Source organism: Euleptes europaea, chromosome 10 (assembly GCF_029931775.1).
Source record: "Euleptes europaea isolate rEulEur1 chromosome 10, rEulEur1.hap1, whole genome shotgun sequence".
In the NCBI taxonomy this organism is placed as follows: Eukaryota; Metazoa; Chordata; class Lepidosauria; order Squamata; family Sphaerodactylidae; genus Euleptes; species Euleptes europaea.
The window spans coordinates 17,896,879-17,919,949 of record NC_079321.1 but is presented as its reverse complement, the minus strand read 5'-3'; the positions used below and the strand labels follow the sequence as shown (position 1 = coordinate 17,919,949).

General features: G+C 45.5%; 1 protein-coding gene and 1 non-coding gene across 3 annotated transcripts in view; both read right to left on the bottom strand.

Moving 5' to 3' along the window:
- The window catches only part of FGF18 (fibroblast growth factor 18), a 115,742-nt gene that overhangs the window by 28,575 nt on the left and 64,096 nt on the right, over positions 1-23,071 (bottom strand). The window lies entirely within an intron of this gene.
- Positions 267-335, bottom strand: TRNAI-GAU (transfer RNA isoleucine (anticodon GAU)). Its single transcript has one exon. It is a non-coding gene; the product is annotated as a tRNA-Ile (tRNA).

Sequence of the window (23,071 nt, the reverse complement as noted above, 5' to 3'; positions counted from 1 at the left end):
CTGGGGGATCCCCAGGTCCCACCTGGAGGCTGGCTTCCCTGGAGTCCACCTTCCAAAGCTGCCATTTTCTCCAGAGAAAATAATCTCTGTAACTAGCTCATTGTCCTCCCCAGGCTCCGCCCTCAAATTCCCAGGAGTTTCTCAACCTGGATCTGGGAATCAGACCCTTGGTCCATCGAAGTCAGTATTGTCTACTCAGATTGGCAGCGGCTCTCCAGTCTCAGGCAGAGGTCTTTCACACCACCTACTTGCCTGGTTCCTTTAACTGGAGATGCCGGGGATTGAACCTGGGACCTTCTGCATATCAAGCAGATGCTCTACCACTGAGCCACAGCCACAGCCCCTGCCCTACCCCTCCATTCCCTGCTGGTGGCCAGGGGGGACCTGGCAACCCTATCAGTAACCTGGAGACGTGTTATAATTCTGGGAGATTTCCAGCCAGCACCTGGAGACTGGTAACCCTATGCTCAGATGATGTGCTTTCAACATTTCCCCTGTCATTTTGCTATATTTTAATATGTCTTGTTGTGCTAAGTATGGAGTGCTCAATCCTCAGCCAGGGCAGACTCCAAGACCTGATGAATCACATCATTTTGTACCAGGGACTACTGATCTCTGGACAGACCCAGCTGTTCCCAGGCCCCTTATGGAGCAAAGCTGAATCATTCTCAAGAGGCAGGAGTGCCAGCTAGGTATCCCAAATGACCTTGGTTCTACCAGGCCCAAAGAATCCATCAGAAAATCAGTGCATTCCTGTAATTTGCCAGCCACTCTGCTAACAACATATCCCTTTTATTTTCGCTGCCAAGGCAAAAAATAAAAAATAAAAATAAAAACAGCAGTGATGTATGAGAAAACAATAAATAATGAAAACAGAGAGACCATAAGTTACGGGAACATCGTGACTCTTCATCTTCAACATGGTCCTAGTTCTGGCCTGAGGTTCAGTTGATTTGTATTTACCCAGAGACACCTTGCCAATCCATCTTTGCAAGTTCAGTAGCTGCCTTGCTCTTCTCCAAGAAAGGGGGGGGGGATTTCAGTACTACTGTATTCTCTTCCCACATCAATCTCTCCATGCGCCTGGCTAGACCCAGTCCAAAAAACCAGTCCCTGCAAGGTCACACTGTTGTGCTTGTGAGCACTCCAAGCAGAAGTTAATCAGGAGGAATTTGTTGAGCGTTTAAAAGCATTTTGGCTAAATTCAGATTCCAAGCTGTGCCTAATATAAAAAGATGTTATTTTCTCTGTATGGTGAGCAGGTTTTATTACTCTGTGCCCTCCAATAAAAGTTGAAATTATGATGATTCATTTTACGAATGGGAATATGTGTGTTTGTATATTTTCTCAAAGGAGCTCATTGTAACTTTTTTTTTCTCTCCCAGCAAAGTGAGAAATATCCTGAAAATAAGGTTGCACTATCCAGCAGGAAAGATTCTTGTGAATCTGGTACTTGGGCTGGGTGGAGGGGAGCAGTAACGTAATCTCTACATCATTAAAGCTGAAAATGCAGTATATTTCCTACATATTTAAAATTAAGAACAGCCTTGGTTATGGCAAACGGTTATAAAAGCAAACTATAATATTTGGGCCTTGGGCTTTTACCTTCATGTTGCTGACACTCACATCTGCTGTGTAAAGGTAGCATGGTGTACTGGTTAAGAGCGGCGGATTCTAATCTGGAGAACCAGGTTTGATTCCCCACTCCTCCACATGAGCGGCAGATGCTAATCTGGTGAACTGGGTTGGTTTCCCCACTCCTCCATAGGAAGCCTGCTGGGTGACCTTAGGCTAGTCACAGTTCTCTTCAAATTCTCTCAGCCCCCCCCCCCACCTCACAAGATGTCAGTTAACTATGCATAGCACAGAAGCCCTTGCCAATAAATTAATTCATATTTTAAGGGGTTGCAGATCATTTACCGAGGCTGTAACAAGAACCCACATTGTTCTTCACTAGGGGATCTTTACAGAGCTTCTGACCACAACCAACTACTGATCTCAAATCAGTATCAGTCACTATTTTTAGAAACGAGATCTACATCTCATGAACATTTTGAAGACATTCCTTTTCAGGTTCTTGGCTTCTCAGCCGACCTATAACTTTAGGATTTCAGTTCCATCTTTTGATATGCTGTAGGAAAAATAAGTATACTAGCAAGTGGTGGAACCCTCTGAAGCCGGTCTGTTTTGTACATAAGAGACAAGTCCACTGGACTGTTTCACCCTCCCCTTCGCCTTAACGATTATTTTTCCAAAGTGGTATACATTGCAAGTTATCTGGACTACTCTCAATCAGCCAACCAGGACCCAGACAAACCCAGTGGCCACATTCCTCCTCTTATTATTTTTTTCCAGGTATTTAAAACAGTAGCAGCTCACAGAGCTGCAATTCTAAGGTTCTTGCCAGCCTCTTTCCCTTTCATCTACCACATCTCTGAGGATGAAACAAGGGGGGGGGGACAAACCGTCTGACAGACACTGATGGCCATTTTAAAGCATCTGACATTAAGTGCCGCTAATGCGCTTCATGTTCATGCTTGAGGGCAGGAAATCTCCACTTCCAGGGCACAAAGGTCAGTGATAATTTATATAGCAACAGCTCATGCTGCTGGGGGTTCTCTCATTCTTGCGGCTGAGTTACAACTATTGGGTGAATACAAATTTACCATATTGCCAAGTCAGAAGTGACTATTAAGTTTGCAGTATATTATGAGAATTCAGCTGTTATCAGACTTTGCAAATTGTACCCTTAAAACTCTTCCTGAGACCCTGGAGAGCTGTTGCCAGTCAGAGTAGACAATACCGACTTAGATGGACCAATGGCCTGACTCAGTTTAAGGCAGCCTCGTATGAATGTGGGCAAATTATGAGGAGCGTGGCACTATATTATATATAAATGACCTGATCTGGTAGAACCAACAAAAATTCAAAGCATTTTCCCCCCCTGCATTCATTAATGAAGCACCATACTGAGCTGGATCCAAGGAGCCATCCACAGAAAGCAACTAGCCATTAGTACCATTCTGTGAGGTTTCTGTGAAACGAAGAGGGAAACCAACATATCAAAAGGTGGAGACGGGTTCACTGCCTCCTAGTACAAATGCAACACCAATGCTTTCGATGCATCGGCATTCTACTTCTTTGAGATGGTCTTTGAGAATGTTGGAAGTGAATTTTCAAATGGAACGTGTTGGTTTACTGTGCAACAGAAGGGAGAATGGTATTTAGGTTAATGAAGAATAAAATAACACCTGTTTCAGCACCTGCTATAATGCACCAGTAGTAGCACATTAAAAAAAGGTAAAGGTCCCCTGGGTCATTCCTAACCCATGGGGTGACGTCACATCACGACAGTTAGAGCAGTTCCTCAGTGGAACAGGCTTCCTCAGGAGGTGGTGAGCTCTCCTTCCCTGAAAGTTTTTAAGAGGAGGTTAGATGGCCATCTGTCAGCAATGCTGATTCTGTGACCTTAGGCAGATGATGAGAGGGAAGGCACCTTGGTCATCTTCTGGTCACTGGGGGTTGGGGGGGAGGTAGTTGTGGGTTTCCTGCATTGTGCAGGGGATTGGACTAGATGACCCTGGCGGTCCCTTCCAACTCTATGATTCTATGATTTACTAGGCATATTGTTTACCGGGTGGTTTGCTATTGCCTTCCCCAGTCATCTTCCCTTTACCCCCAGCAAGCTGGTTACTCATTTTACCGACCTCGGATGGAAGGCTGAGTCAACCTTGAGCCGGCTACCTGAAACCAACTTCCATCGGGATCGAACTCAGTTTGTGAGCAGAGCTTGGTCTGCAGCACTGCAGCTTACCACTCTGCGCCATGGGGCTCATATAGTAGCACATAAAGTGGCCCATTAATAGAAGCTGGGTTGATAACAGAGTTAAATTTTGGAATAAAGTCTGGTGTAGATAACTAAGATCCAAGTAGGGTTGCCAGCTCCTGGTTGGGAAATACCTACAGATTTTGGGAGTGGGGCCTGATGAGGGCGGGGTTTGGAGAGGGGAGGGACTTCAATGACATAGTGTCCAATTGCCAACGCGGCCATTTTCTCCAGGGGAATTACAACTCATCTCCAGGATACAGAGATCAGTTCCCCTAGAGAAAATGCCAGCTTTATTAGACGGACTCAGCCTGCTGAGGTCCCTCCCCTCCACAAACCCACCTTCCCCAGGCTCTTCCCCCAAATGTTCAGTAATTTCCCAACCTGGATCTGGCAACCCTGAGTAAAAGCTTACCCCAAAGCCCAACGTAACATGCCTACATTGGGCTTTGGAAGATTTCAGGAGGAAGAGAAGTAATTGGTAAGCATTCTCTTGAATTTAGTCCCAGCCAGAATCCAAGAGGGAAACATAAGCACCAGTTGGGGCAAAATCATTTTCAGATTGAAACCAGACTTCTCCCCCCCCTTCCCTGCCCCTTTCCTGTGTGTCTGGTGCAGTCAGAGAGGGCAGTGTTTTCAAACAGGACTCCACCTAGAACATTCTCCTAGAGCAGTGGTGGTGAACCTATGGCATGCATGCCAGATTGGGCACTCAGAGCCCTCTCTGTGGGCACACGCGCCGTTGCCCCAGCACAGAGTTCGCCTGAGTGCATTACTAGAAAGCCAGAGGGACGCGGGGCCGGGATGCTCCCCTCCCCCTCTCCATGCGCACCTGAGGGCATTTCTCACATCACCCGCCACTCTGCCCAGCAGCCCAATGGGAGCGCTTCCTCCCTCCCGTCACATGCCAGGCGGCTCACATGCAGCGTGAGGGTGGGGCGAGGACAGCAGCCTGTTGAGTCTGTGGCGAAGGTGATTCCCGTGGTGGGGTTGGAGAGGAGCTAGGTTGGAGGGAAGCATAGCTCACAGTGTGGCATCGCTGGAGGGGAGCAGAGCACACGGGCCACAGCGCGGGCTTTGCGGTTAAATTGCCGTGTTGGCACTTTGCAATAAATAAGTGGGTTTGGGGTTGCAGTTTGGGCACTCGGTCTCTAAAAGGTTCGCCATCACTGTCCTAGAGTGTCTCCTGGGCCTTCTAGGAGTCTGCCTCAACTACCCTGATCACATCAGCAGTAGTGATCGGGCAATGAACATGCTGCTCATTCAATTGACTAGAGGCCTGCAGCTTTTTGAGGCTTTTGCCCACGGACTTGAATTGCGCTGGTACTTCTTTGTTAGTTTTGTTACCACTTGATGCCCCATTGTTATGAATGTAATACTTCGGTTGTTCTTTTGGTTTCAATAGGGTATGAATATAATGCTCAGTAAACACGGTTGAATGCTTGTAAATAATTCAGTGCTCGTGTAATTTTCGCACTGTGTTCTTTGTGGAGCCTTTGTGCTGCCAACGTCCAGGTACTAGCTGGAGATCTCCTGCTATTACAACTGATCTCCAGCCAATCGAGATCAGTTCACCTGGAGAAAACGGCCACTTTGGCAATTGGACTCTATGGCATTGAAGCCCCTCCCCTCCTCCCTGCCCTAAAACCTCCCACTGGTGGAGAAGAGGGACCTGGCAACCCTAGGCCTGAGGCATGTGAGGAGGTATCTTTGAGCAACCCAGCAGGAGCCAGCCTTACCACAGGCTGATTATGTTGGGTTCAGCTAGCCAGCAGGCAAAATACCATTTTGCTTACCACACCAGACTATTGAGACATACAAGGCATCACCATCTTACATTATCTGAGCTTCTGGCACAGAGGCTTGGAGCAGAAAAGGTAGTTTCCTAGAGTAGCCACTAATTTCATAGTCTCAAAATGGGACATACGTGAAAAGGTCGGCTACGTTTCTTTTGCAGACTCCCTCCCCTCCCGAATAATAAAGGGAATTTTGGGGGAGTACATAGTTCCCCCTCCACATTCAGTAATTTCTTTTTCATCCTGAAAGTCTAGTTGATCACTATACTTGGGACTCAAAAACGGTTTGGTTGTAAATTAAATTGGCTAGTGACCATTTAGTTCTCTTCCTTTCTACCAATACAGGATGTGGCCATTTTTCCTGCGGCACCTGGATCTGTCTTAGTTCTTTGTTTGCTCTGCTTCTGCAAGACCAACAGTGATAATGGGGAATTCTTTAAGAGGCATAAGGACATGACTGCAGGGCTTTCTTTTCTCCGTGCAAGAATGAAGGTGAGACAAATTTACCTTCAGCTTCTGTACAACTCTTACAATTCTATTAATTGTGCAATGAGGAACAGGATTTTGCTTGGGGAGAAAATAAGACACATTTTGAAGCGAAAACCACAAAAAGTCACAAGGTTGGGTGAACGGTGTCCCCCTACTTATCCAAAGATCAGTAGCTCCAACATACAGCTAGTCTAAACCCACTAACAGACCTTTCAATTTGCTGACCAAAAACCTTCTTCGCTGTAGCAGACAAGCTAATTGTCATCTTGGCATGGCGTACGTTCTAACCTCTACAGTGGTCTGGAAACCACAAAGAAAACCCCAGCCACCCAGAGCGTAATGCAATAAGATGTCTGTCGCAATATTTCAGTCCCTGGGTGATTTTCCAGCTTTTAAACTACTACCTCAGTAGGATAAATATGTTCACGGTCCCGAGACGTTCTGTTTGAAAGTTCTAGCACTAGATAATACTGAATGAGTGTTTTTTAAAGAGATCCAGTATACCAACAAGAGTAAAAATTAATTGGAGGAGACTAACTGCAAATTACAAACCCTTTTCCATTTAAAGGCTGGGTCTCAGGGGGAACTTAATAAGAGTGGGAGTTGCTCTTCAGTGGGTTGTTGTGCACAGGAAAGGGATAATCTAGGGAGGGGGGGGAACATGCCGGATCTACCATATGGCCAACTCGAGAGAGTATCTCCCAAAAGGAAAACTGCAGTTGGCTCGCATCCACCTGATCAGTAAATTCACAGCACCTTTTCTAACGCCAGCTGTCATTATCAGGATAGGTTCTAGTTCAAAACCAGATTTGCCACGATAGCAGCCCGGCCTGGATTTGGCCAAGTGCAAAAAAAAAAACAGAACTGTGCCATATACTTTCACAGCCCAACGGCACAGGGGCTTAGTTAGCAAATTGTATGGTTGTCAGCCGTTTACACTGCATATCTCCCCACACACACTCACAGCAAGGCAGAAGCAACCCAGATGTTCGGAGAAACAGAAAAAGAAGAGCAATTTTAAAGCACATTCCACCAAGACCATTTCCCGTCAGCCTAACAATTTACTGAAGTAGAAGCGAAATCTTCGGCGCCCCCTGAATCACCCTCAACGGGGAAAATATCATACAACTGCAGCTTGTTTGGAGGTCAAACAAAATCAATAGGACTCCTCTCTCCTAAACTGTCTTTATGCTAAGCTTCTTTCAATGGCATCTGGAGACAATGGAACTTCTTTTGTGGTTCGTGCATCAAGCATTTTTAGTCACTCAAAATCCCACCGAGTCTAGCAGCTCTTTCTACCTGACACCCCAACTGTGCTGTCTTAAATCGGCAGTCATCCTTTCTGTTTCATTGAGCAAAGCTATCTTTTGGCTAGCTGTTCTTTGGACAGAAACCAGACTGCTTAGGAACTTGGAACGAGCGAGAGAAGGTAGAAAATAAATCAATGATCCTGATTGATCAGGAATTATATTTAAAGCTAGTCATCAATTAGCTTAACGCAGGTCACGGCTTAAAGGACAAACCAATTTAGCCCCAAGGGCTGAAATTTGCTATTCTTCCTCAGTTGCTTCCTGCTGGGGGAGAAAAAAACCCAGACTTTGGCAGCAAGCCAAGTCAAATAAAAAGGTTTTAAAGTTAAACTTTGCAAAGTTGCAAGCCTTCCAGACAACAGAAGACACGGCCTAAATTCTAAGGCACGTTAAGGAGCCTGGAAAGAACCCCTAGGAGCGAAGTATGTGTGGTTTTCCTCTTTTATCTAAAAGAAGCCAATTAATAAAAATGAGAAGACCAATTACATTGTTTGGAAGAAAGGAAGCTAGAAGCCAATGGTCTGTGGTCTGCTTTACCAATCCATGCTTGGCAGTACCCAAGTTCCAGAAGTGATGTCATCACGTTGGCAACGTCTAGGGAGATGCTCTGGTATTTGGACAAAAGTCAATGGTAAAAATAGCTTCTGCCATAGAGTTTTTGGCCAAACACCAGAGCATCTCCCTCAATGTTGCCAATGTGATGATGTCTCTTCCAGAAATTATGTTATCATGCCGGCAACATGGAGGCCTAGGCCTCCTTTTAAGCCTGGTAAGACCCCCCACCCCCACCAGTTGCCAGGGGGTACCTGGCAAGTTAGGGTTGCCAACCACCAGGTACTAGCTGGAGATCTCCTGCTATTACAACTTATCTCCAGCCGATAGAGATCAGTTCACCTGGAGAAAATGGCCGCTTTGGCAATTGGACTCTATTGCCCTCCCCTCCCCAAACCCCGCCCTCCTCAGGCTCTGCCCCAAAAACCTCCTGCCAGTGGCTAAGAGGGACTTGGCAACCTTACTGGCAACTCTACTTCAATGGGGTATAATGCTATAGAAGCCACCTTCCAAAGTGGCCATTTTCTCCAGATGAACTGATCTCTGTTGCCTGGAGATCAGCTGAAGTAGCAGGAGATCTCCAGCTACCACCTGGAGGTTGGTAACCCTAGTCACAAACCCTCATATTAGTTAAAAAAATGTCCTAAATTAATCAGACACCAGATTTTCAAACAAAAAAACCCCATTATTTAAGCACTCACAAAATAGAAGATGACAGGTGCCATTTTAAGAAGAAGCATTCCACTTTCTCTCACACCTAGGGTGCATCTTTGCCTTGAGGGATATTGTGCTGTTGTGGAGCTATAGCTGTCTTCCTATCTACACAGGAAAACTTCAGTTGCAGATAATTGCTATAGCACAACAGTAGCACAATACCCAATAATGTGTGCAGCTATAGCAGTAGGGTTGCCAACTGCAGCTTGGGAAATCCCTGGAGATTTGGACGTGATGTCTGAGGAGGGAGCTAAACAAGGATGTGATGACACATCCTTTGCTGTCACATGCAGGTCAAAGGTGAGCTCCTCCAACTCCTCCCCTTCCTGTGAGGTCACTTTGCCCTACCAGAATTCAAATTTTAAATTTATATTTCCTGCCACATATTAACTTAAAACAAAGCTCCTCAAAATTGTCTTCAGGTTTTGCCTGAAGTGTTAAAAATCCATTCTGAAGCCTCAAGCAGAGGATGCTAGCCAACAGCAATCCCGTTCTTCTCTCAATTCCCAACCAGCCTCTGGCTTTTAGTGTCTTTGCTGATCTCTGAAGTCTAGAGATCTCTGAAGTTGTAATTCTGGGAGAACTCCAGGCCCTGCTTAGAGTTTGACAGCCCTAGTGGGGAACACAACGTGTACTTGGATAATCACAAAACAAATATTTTTTCTGCATTTAATTATATGATTCTTAAGCAACCATTTGTAGTTTTAATTGCAATGTACGGTATGTCAAGTCTCAACCCAATATGGTAATCAATCAATTACATACTCGTGCAATTAAATTAAGATTTCTTTAACTGGGTGACAGCCCTATTGTAAATACATCAAAAATGCTCTCCCTCTGCCAAAAAAGGGAACAGAGATTTTGACAGGCGCGTACAAAATTTTGTCCTGGGTTGAAGTCCCATGCAATGCAACACTTCTACCAGATTTCAAATCTGCAAATCAATCCTGCTTTCAGTTCTGCTGTAAATCAACCAAAAGTAAATCGGAATAAATATACGTAAGAAAGAATCACCAAAGACAGTAAGTAGCTTGGCAGTAGCTTTGCTGACTTGGCTTGCACCTGGTAACAAATGTAGCATGAATTAGTAATGCAACAGATAGACTTCATTTGGAATACTTTGGATCTCAAAAACGGAACAACCTTGATCTATAGCAAGGCCTCCTGCTGTTGTAAGCAGTTCTGTCCCTTCTATCTCACTTTCCCCTAAACTGGGAACCTCTTCCCAGAACAACTATGAGGCATCATCTCTCCCCACCACCACCTTTTAATCCATCCCCATAATCACCTATTTACACAAGGCTTTCGGTTTAACCCCTTAATCCTCAACCCCACAAAGGCAAAGTAAACGTCCCTGTCAGTTACATATTTGCTGATAAATATCTAGTTTCTCGTCTCCCTCCACCATCTCACCGTCTAGAGCTGTAAACCAGATAGCCAGGTACCAAAACAACAGCCAGGATATGACTGATTATTAATTTTTAGGGTTGCCAACTTCCAGTTGGTGATAGGAGATCTCCTGCTATTACAACCGATCTCCAGCTAATAGAGATCCGTTCCCCTGGAGAAAATGGCCATTTTGGTGATCAGACTCTATGGCATTTAAGTCCCTCCCTCCTCCCCCAAATCCCACCCTCCTCAGGCCCCACCCCAAAAACCTCCCACTGGTGGTGAAGAGGGACCTGGCAACCCTATTAATTTTTCAATTCTAACTAGTTATAATAACTATATTAATGAGCACAACATTCTCTGTTTGGGTTTTGATAAGTTAATATCCAAAATGTACCACCCTAATTTTAGTTATGAATGGCATGAATTATGACCCTGTACTACCCTTAGCCAAGTTCTCCCTTTCAGAGTTCCATATCTCTACCATAATTAGAGCTAGCAGAAAAAGGGGTGGGTTTCATTCTTTTTAACTCAGGTCTTTCAGCTAAGAATTAATAAGTTCTTGATTCGAATCTTGCCCCTGCCATAAACTCACCAGGCAACCTGAAGCAAGCTGTTCTTTTTCGGTCTCAGCACACGCATGCACTCAAAACTATGGTTGCCAAACTCCAGGTGGTTAGGAAATTAGTACAAGAATATGCTGAAATATCTGCAAAAACAGTTTGTATTGGAAAACCAAACAAACAACAAATAAAACCAATACAAACGGTTTTTGCAGATATTTCAGCATATTCTTGTACTAATTTCCTAACCTATGGCAACAGTACAGAGATGTTTATTTTTGTTGGTGTCAAACTCCAGGTGGTAGCTGGAGACCTCCAGATTACAACTGATCTCCAAGCGATAGAGATCAGTTCACCTGGAGAATATGGCCGCTTTGGAAGGTGGACTCTAGGGCATTATACCCCACTAAAGTCCCCTCCCCAAACCCCACCCTCCTCAGGCCCACCCCTAAAATCTCCAGGCATTTCCCAACCTGGCCCTGGCAACTACACAAAACCATCCCCAACATGGGGATGACTATAATTCTCCACCTCCATAGGGCTTTTACAAGCAGAGAATTATGTGCCACACTCTGAACACTCTTAAACATTATACAAATGCTAAGAACTATTATTTCATTCCTCTCAAAGAGAAGCAGCAGTGCCAGTACACATCCTTATGTTGTGACTTTGTTCCCTGTATCAGGACTCCCCATTGAGTCAGGATAGTCAGATCAATAGTTCCACAGAGCAGTGGTTTCCCATTTTCCAAAGACTGCAGAGAGCGATAGATATATGTATCAGTCCCCTAAATAATCCTAAAATTGCCGCTCTGTAGAGTTTAAGCTTATCCTCCTGCTTGGATTTTCATGTTGACAGCAATCAGCAAAGCCTTTAGAAAATCACTGTGACAAAAATAACAACACAAGGCGGCCATCTAGGGAAATATGCAATTAAATACCACCCCCCAGCTGGATTGATTTTCCCCAGTGGTTACAGAGCTTTAAATTTAGTTGTCAATAGAATAGGTGTAAATTTAACACCATGCTGGCTATTTGCCAGCTAATGTGTTACCCGTGGAAAAAAAATTAAGCTTGTAAGTCAATTAAACATGTTGTTGGATTAACCAATAATAAAAAACGCAATTCTATCAGACTTCACAGAGCATTTTCTACTGGATTTGTACCCTTATCAAAATATTAAACTTGTCTCTTAAAAAACAGCTAGCAAGTTTTCTAGCCCTCATGCTGGCACTTGAAAATATGGCATCGAGAAATGTCAACACTTAAAAATACAGATCAACGCTAAAAGATCAATTTTTCTAAGTTACAAGATTTCTAAGATCACATCAAGATTTTTGGAAGCACTTAGTCAAGGTCGTCAGTATTAAAATAGGTGATCCCACAATGAATACTTGATAATGCAACATATCCATCAACTAAGGCTAAACATTTGTCCCAATAAAAAGACCTTGCGCCTTACTAAGGTATGATACGCTGCCTTCAGCAATTCTTTTTTTAAAAAAGATTTTTTATTATTTTTTCTTACATTCGATACAATCAATTAACATTGCCTTTCATTCTTTTCTAATTCTCAATTAAAACTAACATATATATAACAATCATCTTTAGCAATTCTTGAGGGTAGATATAGAAAATTACCATCTACAGAGTGTGCATGCTTATGTGGAGATGGAAATATCAAGACCCTAGAGCCGTGTTGGCGAACCTATGGCACGCGTGCCGACTCCGGCATGGGCAGCCCTCTCTGCCGGCACACAGCTCTCTCCCTCTCTCTCAGATGAGCTGCGGCCAGCACGAGAGAGGAGCACAGCGAGGGACCTCCCCACAAACGGCCGGGAGACAGGAGGACGAGCGAGGGGGAGGCAAGGGGAGGCGGAGACACACGCCGCCAGCTTCTGAGCGGCCCGCCGGCCAGCTGGGCGTCGGACGAGCGCGGGCGGGGTGGAAGTCCGACCCTTTGCCTTCCGCCCCGCCAGCGCTTGTCCGACGCCCAGCTGGCCACTGCGCCGCCCCGGGAAGGGCCGGTCGCAGGACAGTGTGTGAGGTAAAGCACCCTTCTCCTCCCCCCCTTCCCCTCCCCTCACAGCACTGCCAGGTTTTGGGGGGGTTATTGGCCATTTGTGAATGGGAGGTTTTGCCTTGGATTTGCCACTCAGATGCACAACTCAACAATAAGCCCCCCTGCAGAGTTTTGAGAATGCAGATGGGGAAAATGTACAGTGTTTGTCAGTCATTGTCATGATTTAATTTTATTGATGACAAAGGATAGCACATTTAGTTCTGAAAATGAAATCCTTAAAAGTGTGGAATTCTCTGCCAAATAATTTTAAGTCAATGAAAGCACTTGGGATTGCTTTCCTGACTTTGTTTGGATCATCTTATGCTTGTGAGCAGCTGTTTCCAGCTTTGAATTATATCAAATCTGACACCAGAAACAGACTAACAGATGACCTGAGTGCTGCATGTGTTGCTCTCAAACTTACAAAGTATGAGCCAAGGGTAGACAAATTATCAGCATGCACACAACAGCAAAAATCACAGTAATTGTTCAAAAGCATGCCTTTCAATAAAAAGTTGTTTGTATCATTGAAAGCTCTGTTATTGTGTTTTTCGTTTAAGGCCAAAGATGTTAACGTATGAGTTGTTTTTTCTAAACTAAAACCCCAGTATTCAGGTTAAATTGCCGTGTTGGCACTTTGTGATAAATAAGTGGGTTTTGGGTTGAAGTTTGGGCACCCGGTCTCTAAAAGGTTCGCCATCACTGCCCTAGAGCATATATATTTTTATTGTAAGATATATAGTCATATTAGGGAAACTCTGATTACTCCCATCATTTCCCACCATCCCGGTAAAAATAGAAGGACTCTCCTCTCACTGATGTTAGCAGATAAGAATCTAGTGATCACTTTTAAGGTCACCAAATTTGGTTGGATAGCCTATAAAATTAGGAAAACTTGAGTAAGCCCTATATAGGCTTTTTAGCAATAACTTTGAGCCTACAAGATTAGGAAACTTGGGTGAGCCGTACAAAGGCTTTTTAGCTATATGTTTTATAAGATACTGCATAATTCTGTGATTCTACAATTTTTAATGTTTTTCCCACGAGTTAATTGATATTCTTGAAGTTTGAATTATTGTACTGATTCTATTTTAATTGGTCTTGGGCTGTATTAAATAAATTTGACATTTCTGACCTTGCGCCAATATATGAGACAGGTGACATGATAGTATGCACATCAGGTGCAACCCATAGGAGGATTGAGTAGAAAGCTGGGGCAGCATAACTGCTCAGAGGCAGAGCTGTAAATCAGGAAGCCCTCGCTTCAAACCTTGCTCCTGCCGTTAATTCATTAGGAACAAGCTCACTCATCCTCCTAGCTACAAAATGAGGGCAATAAGACCCTTAGTAGGTTGTTGTAAGAACTGCGGTACAATCATGGACGTGAATCGGTTTGAACATTTGAAATGGATATAATCATATTTCTGATGTGGCTTTCAAATAGGGTTGCTAGCCCCCTAGTGGGGGAGAAAAATAAAATAAAATAATGGCAGTGATGGTGTGATGTCACTTCTAAGAAAACCCAGACATGGAATCATGCCTCTCTAGGCATTGGCCAAAACTCTATGGTAAACCATAGAGGGTTTTGACAATTCCCAGAGAGGGCTGATGTCACTGCCATGCTTTCCCATAACTGATGTTGTGCCAACACTGCCAAGGGCAACCCCCCAGCCTCCTGCTGGCTGGGCCCGGCAACTGTAAGGCCAAACATGTTTTCTATCTCGTTCCCTGTTCTAGCTGAACTAAGCAATGCAGTTAAGATGGGTTCACACTAGTGAAACAGGTATGTGCAGGTCCTCTCACTGCACCCAGGATATTTTCCTGCTCTCTTACAAAGGTTTTTGAAATTCTGTGGGTGTTTCTCCTCAGCAAAAACCCTTCAACTGGGTGAAATCTAAGGATTCCTTTACTACAGACTGCTGAAACAGCAAAGCCGTGTTAGAATGGAATACAATCACCACTGCTAGGCTTGCCAGGTCCCTTGTGGGGGGAGCCTGAGGAGGGCGGGGTTTGGGGAGGGGAGGGACTTCAATGCCATAGAGTCCAACTGCCAAAGCAGCCATTTTCTCCAGGTGAACTGATCTCTACTGGCTGGAGATCAGTTGTTCTAGCAGGAGATCTCCAGCTAGTACCGGGAGGTTGGCAATTCTAACCACTGCACTTAACATCTCGGTCTATCACATTTAATGCTGGCCCTGCAAAAGCAACCATGGCCCATGCAGCAGCTTGAGTAGGGTTGCCAACTGCCAGGTAGTAGCCGGAGATCGCCTGCTAATTCATCTGATCTCCAGCCGATAGAGATCAGATCACCTGGAGAAAAATGGCAGCTTTGGCAATTAAACTCTATGGCACTGAAGCCCCTCCCCAAACCCCGCCCTCCTCAGGCTCCGCCCCCCCCCCCAAATCTCCCGCTGGTGGTGAAGAGGGACCTGGCAACCCTAAGCTTGAGTCAGCATTACTAATTGGGCTATGGCCACAAGCAGAGCCAAAGTCATGCATAGTCATTTTGAGTAATCAACATAGACGAAGGAAGTACACATAGAATTGGACAGAAGTCTGACGAGGGTTAACTCACCTATGCTGCATCAATGCTGTTGATCAGCTACAGGCTTTGGTTTGCTTAATTGGATATTTGTATTTATTTATTTAATTTGGCATTTTCTCAGAAGGACAAAAGGTACAGCCTGATACCAGCACCGTTTTGTACACCTGCTCTGCGTTCTATATAGGATGCATCCAAGACTTAAGACCATAGCCTGAAACACTTCATCTCCTCCCGCCGCCCCTTTCTTAAACATCTAGGCTGTTTAAGAAGAGAAGCTGAAAGCTTCCACATTCACTGTGGTATTATTATGGTTGGTCCTAGTAAAAGGTATTGGGTGGCTTTTGTTTTGTTCAGGACTGCATTTTTATCGAAAGAATAGCGTGGTAGTTTTAACATCCACAGAAAATTTGCAGCCAGGTTTCCGTGTGTGTGTGTGTGTGTTTTTGAGTGCATTGTTTATCTTTGTACTACTGTCCTAGGGTTGCCACCAGCCTCCCGGTGGGGCCTGGAGATCCAGGAATTACAACTGATCTCCAGATGAGAGAGATCAGTTCCCCTGGAGAAAAGGGCTGCTCTGGAGGGTGGGTTCTATAGCATTATACCCTGCTGATGACTCTCACCTCCCCAAGCACTGCCCTCCCCAGGCTCCACATCCAGGAATTTCCCAACTAGGAGTCAGCAACCCATCTTATTCCATCATAATTTATAACCTTTGTAATCCAGTTTTCCGGTTTTAGTGTCTTTTTTTAAATTCTGTAATCCCCCTTTAAGCCTCAGTAAAAAAAAGGTAGACTAGAAATGAATAAATCAATACATTTTGTTTGGGGATTCTGCTTTGGGACCCATGGGACCATGGCTTATTAGTAGGGTTGCTAACCTCCAGGTGGCACCCAGAGATCTCCCACTATCACAATTAGGGTTGCCAACCTCCAGGTACTAGCTGGAGATCTCCTGCTATTAAAGCTGACATTCAGCCGATGTAGATCAGTTCCTCTGGAGAAAAATGGCTGCTTTGGAGGGTGGACTCTATGACTGCTGAGGTCCCTCCCCTCTCCAAACCTTCCCCTCCCCAGGCTCCACCCCCAAAATCTCCAGATATTTCCCAGCCCAGAGCTGACAACCCTACTTAGAAGACTTGCTGCACTGACATTACGTGTGGAAGGCCTAGCCTTGGTAAAGTGAGGCTAGATGATACTGTGTTGTCTTCAGGGGTCTGGCCTTCCCGTTTCTGCAAGATAAATCACTGTGCTAACTATATTTGTATTGATTATCCAAACTACAGCAGCAACTGGGCTCCATTGTCTCACTTCCTCTTAAATTGCTCGCAGATGGGATCCTGTTTCCTAGCCTGCAATTCTGCTGGGAACACTTTAATCACAGCGGAGAACTAGGTACACAGACACACTTCCCCCACCACAAAAAAAATAATAATGATGAGTAGCCGTGTTAGTCTGCCTGTAGCAGTAGAAAAGAGCAAGAGTCCAGTAGCACCTTAAAGACTAACACAATTTTTGGCAGGGTAGGAGCTTTCGTGAGCCACAGCCACTGACCACTTGCTCTGAAAAAAAAAGTTAACCAAAAGGACTATAGTAAAGCCTGTAATTTGGCATCCTCATAGTATTTTGCAATATGAAAAGAAAAAGATTAGGAACTGGATTTCCCCATAGTAATCTGCTTTCTGTGCTTGCTAGGGTTGCCAACTTCCAGGTAGCCATTGCTCCATCCATCCATAACCTTATTTATTGGCATGATAGCAAAAACATCGAAGGTAGCCACTAATGAAAAAAAAAAATAACCTGTGCTGAGCGATAGGTAATAAACAAGCAAAAAACTGCATAATGGCTCAGTATAAAGAATATAATAATACAAATGCCAATGTAACCAATCATTAACAAAAAATACAATATTAATATCCAGCAGATGAACAGGTAATCTGCAACCGGAGCAACCAGAAGACACTGTCATTCACAGCTCAGATGCAAGGCTCAGCATCTTTCGTGTCATTCACAAGCTGAGTTTGTCGGACACAGCTGGGTGATTTTGGACTCCGTTGTGGACTGCTTCTGGTTGCTCCGGTTGCAGATTACCTGTTCATCTGCTGGATATTAGTACTGTATTTTTGTTAGTAATTGGTTACATTGGCATTTGTATTATTATATTCTAACTTCCAGGTAGTGGCTGGAGATCTCCTGCTTATTACAACTGATCTCCAGCCGATGGAGATCAATTCACCTGGAGAAAATGGCTGCTTTGGCAATTGGACTGTGTGGCATGGAAGTCCCTCCCCTCCCCAAACCACGCCCTCCTCAGGCTCTGCCCCAAAAACCTCCTGCCGGTGGTGAAGAGGGACTGGCAACCCTAGTGCTTGCCTAGGGAGGCATCATTTGCATGGGGCGGAGCACAAGAAGAGATGATAACGAGAAAGGCCATTACTGTGCTAAGAACTTGGGCCACAAAAGCATAGGGTTAAAGTACGTTTGGCGGAAGATTTTCATGGTCTAGAGGACCAAACTGCAACCCGCTGATAATGCTTTATTTTTAATCCACTCCGTATCTGAAGTTTATACAGACCTGCACCTGCAAAGCCCACCAGAAGGCTCGTCTGCTAGGGTCCCTCTGCTGGCATCATAACAAGCAAGCCCTACTGGGCTGAGCCCCCTGAATTCCCTTGCCATGCTTTGCCTCTGAAGACACCCTGAAGACCTCAGCAGATGTTGTGAGTGGTAGCTGCTACACCTGTCGTGCAGTGGGCTGATATATGCCCTGATGGGACAGATGAGCTCCCAGGCTGCTTTCCAACTACCATTGGGGACTCCCTTCAGTGGCAAGCTTTGGTCCCCACTGCGGATTGGATAAGTCTGCCAGGGCAGCAGTGATTCTCTCCCCAGGGCATATGCATGCCCACACAGGTGGGGGTGCTGGTCCCACTCGCTGGCTTTTAGGGGAGGGACTGTGGGTAAGTGGTAGAGGATCTGCTTGGCATGCAAAAGGTCCCCGGCTCAATCCCCGGCATCTCCAGTTAAAGGGACTAGGCAGGTAGGTGATGTGAAAGACCTCTGCCTGAGACCCTGGAGAGCTGCTGCCGGTTGGAGTAGACAATACTGACTTTGATGAACCAAGGGCCTGATTCAGTATAAGGCAGCTTCATGTGTTCATGTGTTCAACAGATCATTTTAATCAAAATAAAGGAAAAAGTTTGCATGAACTGTGTTACAGTGGGGGCAATTATTTGTGACGTGAGTGGCAATTTCATATTTTACATTTTTAAGCATGTACTTTCAGTGCTTCCCCTAAAAATGTAACAAGTGAGGGATGTAAGCTAGGGTTGCCAGCTCTGGGTTGGGAAATGCCTGGAGATTTTAGGGGTGGGGCCTGAGGAGGGCAGCTTTTGGGGAAGGGAGGGACCTCAGTAGGGTAGAATGCCATAGAGTGCACCCTCCAAAGCAGCCATTTTCTCCAGGTGAATTGATCTCTGTCATCTGGAGATCAGTTGTAACAGCGGGAGATCTCCAGCCACCACCTGGAGGTTGGCAACCCTAGTGTAAGCTGTTGTTGTTGTTGTTTCAAACTGCACCACGCAGTAATGGGTCAAGGCTCCCTGCCATGTTTATGTATCATTTTAAACACACCCATAATGTGTGAAATGACTCTTGACTGTGCGCATTCTGTATGTACATCACAGGAACTGGGGGGAGTCCAGGGGCTTATGTGCCAAAAAGGCAGTGCTTGAAATAGAATGTTCCTAGGGAAAATGCATTTTTCTCTCCCCGTGTATATCTGCACTGAGGCAGAATGCAGCAAATTAAATAAAGAATGAAGTCCTAAAACACACATGTTTCAAATAAGACAATTACGGCACATTTTCAATGGTCGCTGAACTTTTCAGAACAGAATCCAAGGTGATGGTAATTGAGCCCTTCCCCTAACCCAGAGAATCCTGGGAGGTCCAGCTAGCCTCGCCGTTTGTGGTTCAACAAGCCCAGCTTCTAATTCACGTCTGCACCATCATTCCTGATGTCCTTTTGGCTGTTTTCAAAATGGGGGGGGGGAGCTTTCCTACTAGACGTCCGCCCCATCCAATTCTGGTGGGAGAGATTGGGGACCAGGCGGGGACAGTCTGATGTGGGGTAAAGAAGAGAGGAGCAGGCGTAGCAGCTGGCCAAATGGCAAGCATCCCCTCTCTCGGTCTGATCACAGATCCCAGGCTGCCACAGCGAGCAGTTGTCAGTATGCTGAGGTCACCTCTGCCCCCAGGCTAAGTTTGTGAAAATAAATGGCTGAGAAGAAGAAAAGGGTCTTTTAAGAGGTCTTTTATTTTGTACTGCTGCCATTTAGACACCGCAAAGGGGAAAGAAAGGTGCAAGCAGAAAAGGCTTGGCTTTGGGAGTAATCAGCCGTCTGCGTGAGCCCACTAAATAAACTACAGATTACAGTCACAGTTCAACCAGGGTATTTCATAGAATCATAGAGTTGGAAGGGACCACCAGGGTCATCTAGTCCAACCCCCTGCACAATGCAGGAAATTCTACGATAGCTTGCCTTTGGGCCTATAGGAAGCACCCTTTCTGAAATAGGTGTCCCCTTCATAACAAAACAGTTGGTTTGGAGCCTCCCATCATTTTTTAGTTGCCCAGCAAGCAGCCATTTTATGATTGGTTTTGCCTCCCATGTAGGGTTGCCAACCTCCAGGTAATAGCAGACGATCTCCTGCTATTACAACTGATCTCTGGCCAGTAGAGATCAGTTCACCTGGAGAAAATGGCCGCTTTGGCAATTGGATTCTATGGCATTGAAGTCTCTCCCCTCCCCAAACTCTGGCCACAAAAAAATCACAATATCACAAAATCACACAAGGCTGGAAGAGACCACAAGGGCCATCCAGTCCAACCCCCTGCCATGCAGGATCCCTTAATGTTTTCCAAATGCTGTTTTAGCCAGAATCTGGAAAATGTGGGCAAATTGCGTGGGAAGAGCAAGGCGACCTCTGGTGAGCAGAAAAGGCATGCATAGACAAAAGGAAGCCCCAAAGCAGTCAGCATGGGTGACTGACCACGGGAAAACAACCCTGCATAAAAGGCCTAAGAGATTGTAGCTTGCCCAAAGCAACCTAGTATGTTCCTGGCTGAACACAGATCCCAAATGCTACCGGATGATATTAGCTCTTTTTATACCTTGAACCTGAGTCTTGAGTTCAATGTGAAGCTGGTGAGGCAAGCAGAACTTTGCACGGGAAACAGCCTTTCACTCACTGGGCCAGTGCCAGCCCAAAGCAGCAACACGTGCTCAGTCAGCCCTCCAGGGGTCAATAGCCCAGAGAGATGTCATGCTGCTGTGCTAACTAAGAACAAGCCACTGCTCTGCAAGTTCAGAAGCACATTTAAGTGAGACCGAAATAAATTCTGCTAATGTGAAAGGAGCTGGCTTCCAAGCAAGCGTGCACAGGAGTGCAGCCTTTTAAACTAGCTTCCTGTCAATCGCATTGGAAATGACAGGGAGGGGGTAATGTGTCCGACACACACAAAACACAGATCAAGAAGAATGAGACTTAAGGGGGACGTGATGGCACACAGAAAAGATGTGGAGGAAAGTGCCGTAAGTCTCAGCCAACTTATGGCGACCCAGTAGGGTTTTCAAGGCAAGAGAGGTACGTTGCCGTTTCCTGCCTTTGCATAGCAACCCTGGCCTTCCTTGGTGGCCTCCCACCCAAGTTACTAACCAGGGCCAACCCTGCTTAGCTTCCAAGATCTGATGAGCTTGGGCTAGCCGGGGTCATCCAGATCAGGGCACAGAATAGATACAACATGTGCATACATATCAGTTGTTGGGTTAGATCCCTGGAAAAGATTCGCACTTGCAAAGGGGAGCATCATTATCACCAATTCCCCCCTTTCTGTGGTAGCACTTCAACTCACCCCTCGTGCTGCTCCTGCGAGTCCTCCCAATCCCTGGGAACAGCATTTGGGGGTGGGGTATCTGGGGGGTGCATCTTGGGCTGCAGCGGGAGAGGGGACTCGGGAATCTTGCACTTCCATGCATAGAATTTAGACAGGATCCATCCCACTGTGTTTGACCATACACTGCAGCTGGGATAGTTATTGCCGGTTTGAATGTTCCTATGCATACGTATGTACATATCTATTTACACTCACGGAGGGACAGAAACATTAAAACATACAACATCCCACCCACAGTATTGATCATGTAGTTCCAGGAGATAATTTTTTCCCCTGCGTGTACACAGAATAAGAAGTTTCAAAAGCCACTGGTCTGCCAAATCAAGAAAGCAATTATCTCTGGGCGTCTGCCCCATGACATCAGCTCTTTGCAAATATAGGCACACCACCCAGCTCTTTCACTAACACAATAGTCTGGGACAGAGAATACACTACTAAGCTAGTTATCACCCATCTTATACTTGTTCATTTCCTTCTACTTTTTTCCGTGCCCTCCAAATTTTATGTTCCTTGCATAGGATTTTGTAACTCTTTGCCCAGTTATTCCTTATATGATTATCTTTTCCATCATTTATCTTGTCCTTGTAAAAAATCCAGCTAGTTAGCTAGGTATGCAAGTGCTATCAAGTCGCACACAACTTAAAATGACCCCAGCAGGGGGTTTTCAAGACAAGTGAGGAGCAGAGGTGGTTTGCCACTGCCTTCCTCTGCAGGGTCTCCCTTGGTGGTCTCCCATCCAAGTATTCACCCTGCTTAGCTTCTGAGATATGACAAAATCGGGCTATACCATGCTACCTTCCCTCCAGCTGAGTGTGTTAAGTGCTGTCAAGTCACTTCCGACTCATAGAGATCCTATGAATTAATGACCCCCAGGAGGAAAATCTTGCAAACTGAGGCTTCCTTTATTGTGTCAATCCATCTCAGGTTGGATCTTCCTCTTTTGCTGCTGCCGTCAACTTTTCCTAGCATTATTGTCTTTTCCAGTGAGTCATGTTTTCTCATGTGTCCAAAGTACAATAGCCTCAGTTTAGTCATTTTAATTTCTAGGGAGAGTTCAGGCTTGATTTGATCTATAACCCACTTATTTTTTTTTTTGACGGCCCATGTTATCCATAAAACTCTCTTCCAGCACCACATTTCAAAGGAATTGTGAGAGATCCCCCTCTCTGAGTTTGCTTCTCCAAATCAGTTGCTCAGACGTTGATACAGAAACAATCAATTTATTGAAGCCTTCAGGAGATGAGACAGGCACAGGTAGAAAGTTGCAAGTGAGGGGCTATACGGGTTTACAGAATATATTGACTCCAGGGCACTGGGGCACTGGGGTTCACACTTATTGTTATGGGAAGTTACAAGCTTGGCATAATACAAAACATCAGACGGATCCCAGGAAGTCTGGTGCGGTTATCACACTTCCAAGGCCGCATCGGCCTGAGGGAGTACTGGCAGGAAGAACAGCGGGGGGGGGAAGATACATGGGCCATCAGGCCTGGCGCCTGAGACCAGAAGGTGTGAACTGCTTTTACGAGTTCACTGATAACACAGCAGGTGATGGAAAGCAGAGACACAAAGACAGAGACCCTCACATTCTGCCCCCCTTAAGGCCCCCCCCCGGGGTCCCCGAGAGGACGAGGCTTATCGGGATAAGCGAGGTGGAATTCCCGGACTAAGCGAGGAGCCGCCATGTGGGGTGCGGCCACCCATTCGTCATGAGCGGAGCCAAGGTTTTTCCAGCGAACAAAGTAAAACAGTTTCCCTTTCTTCCACTTGGAGTCTAAAACCTTGGATATTTCCAAATGGGTGTCCCCTCCTACTACGGTAGGAATCTCGTGTGCGGGAGGGGGGTGGAACTGGGGGGCTGCCACATAGGGT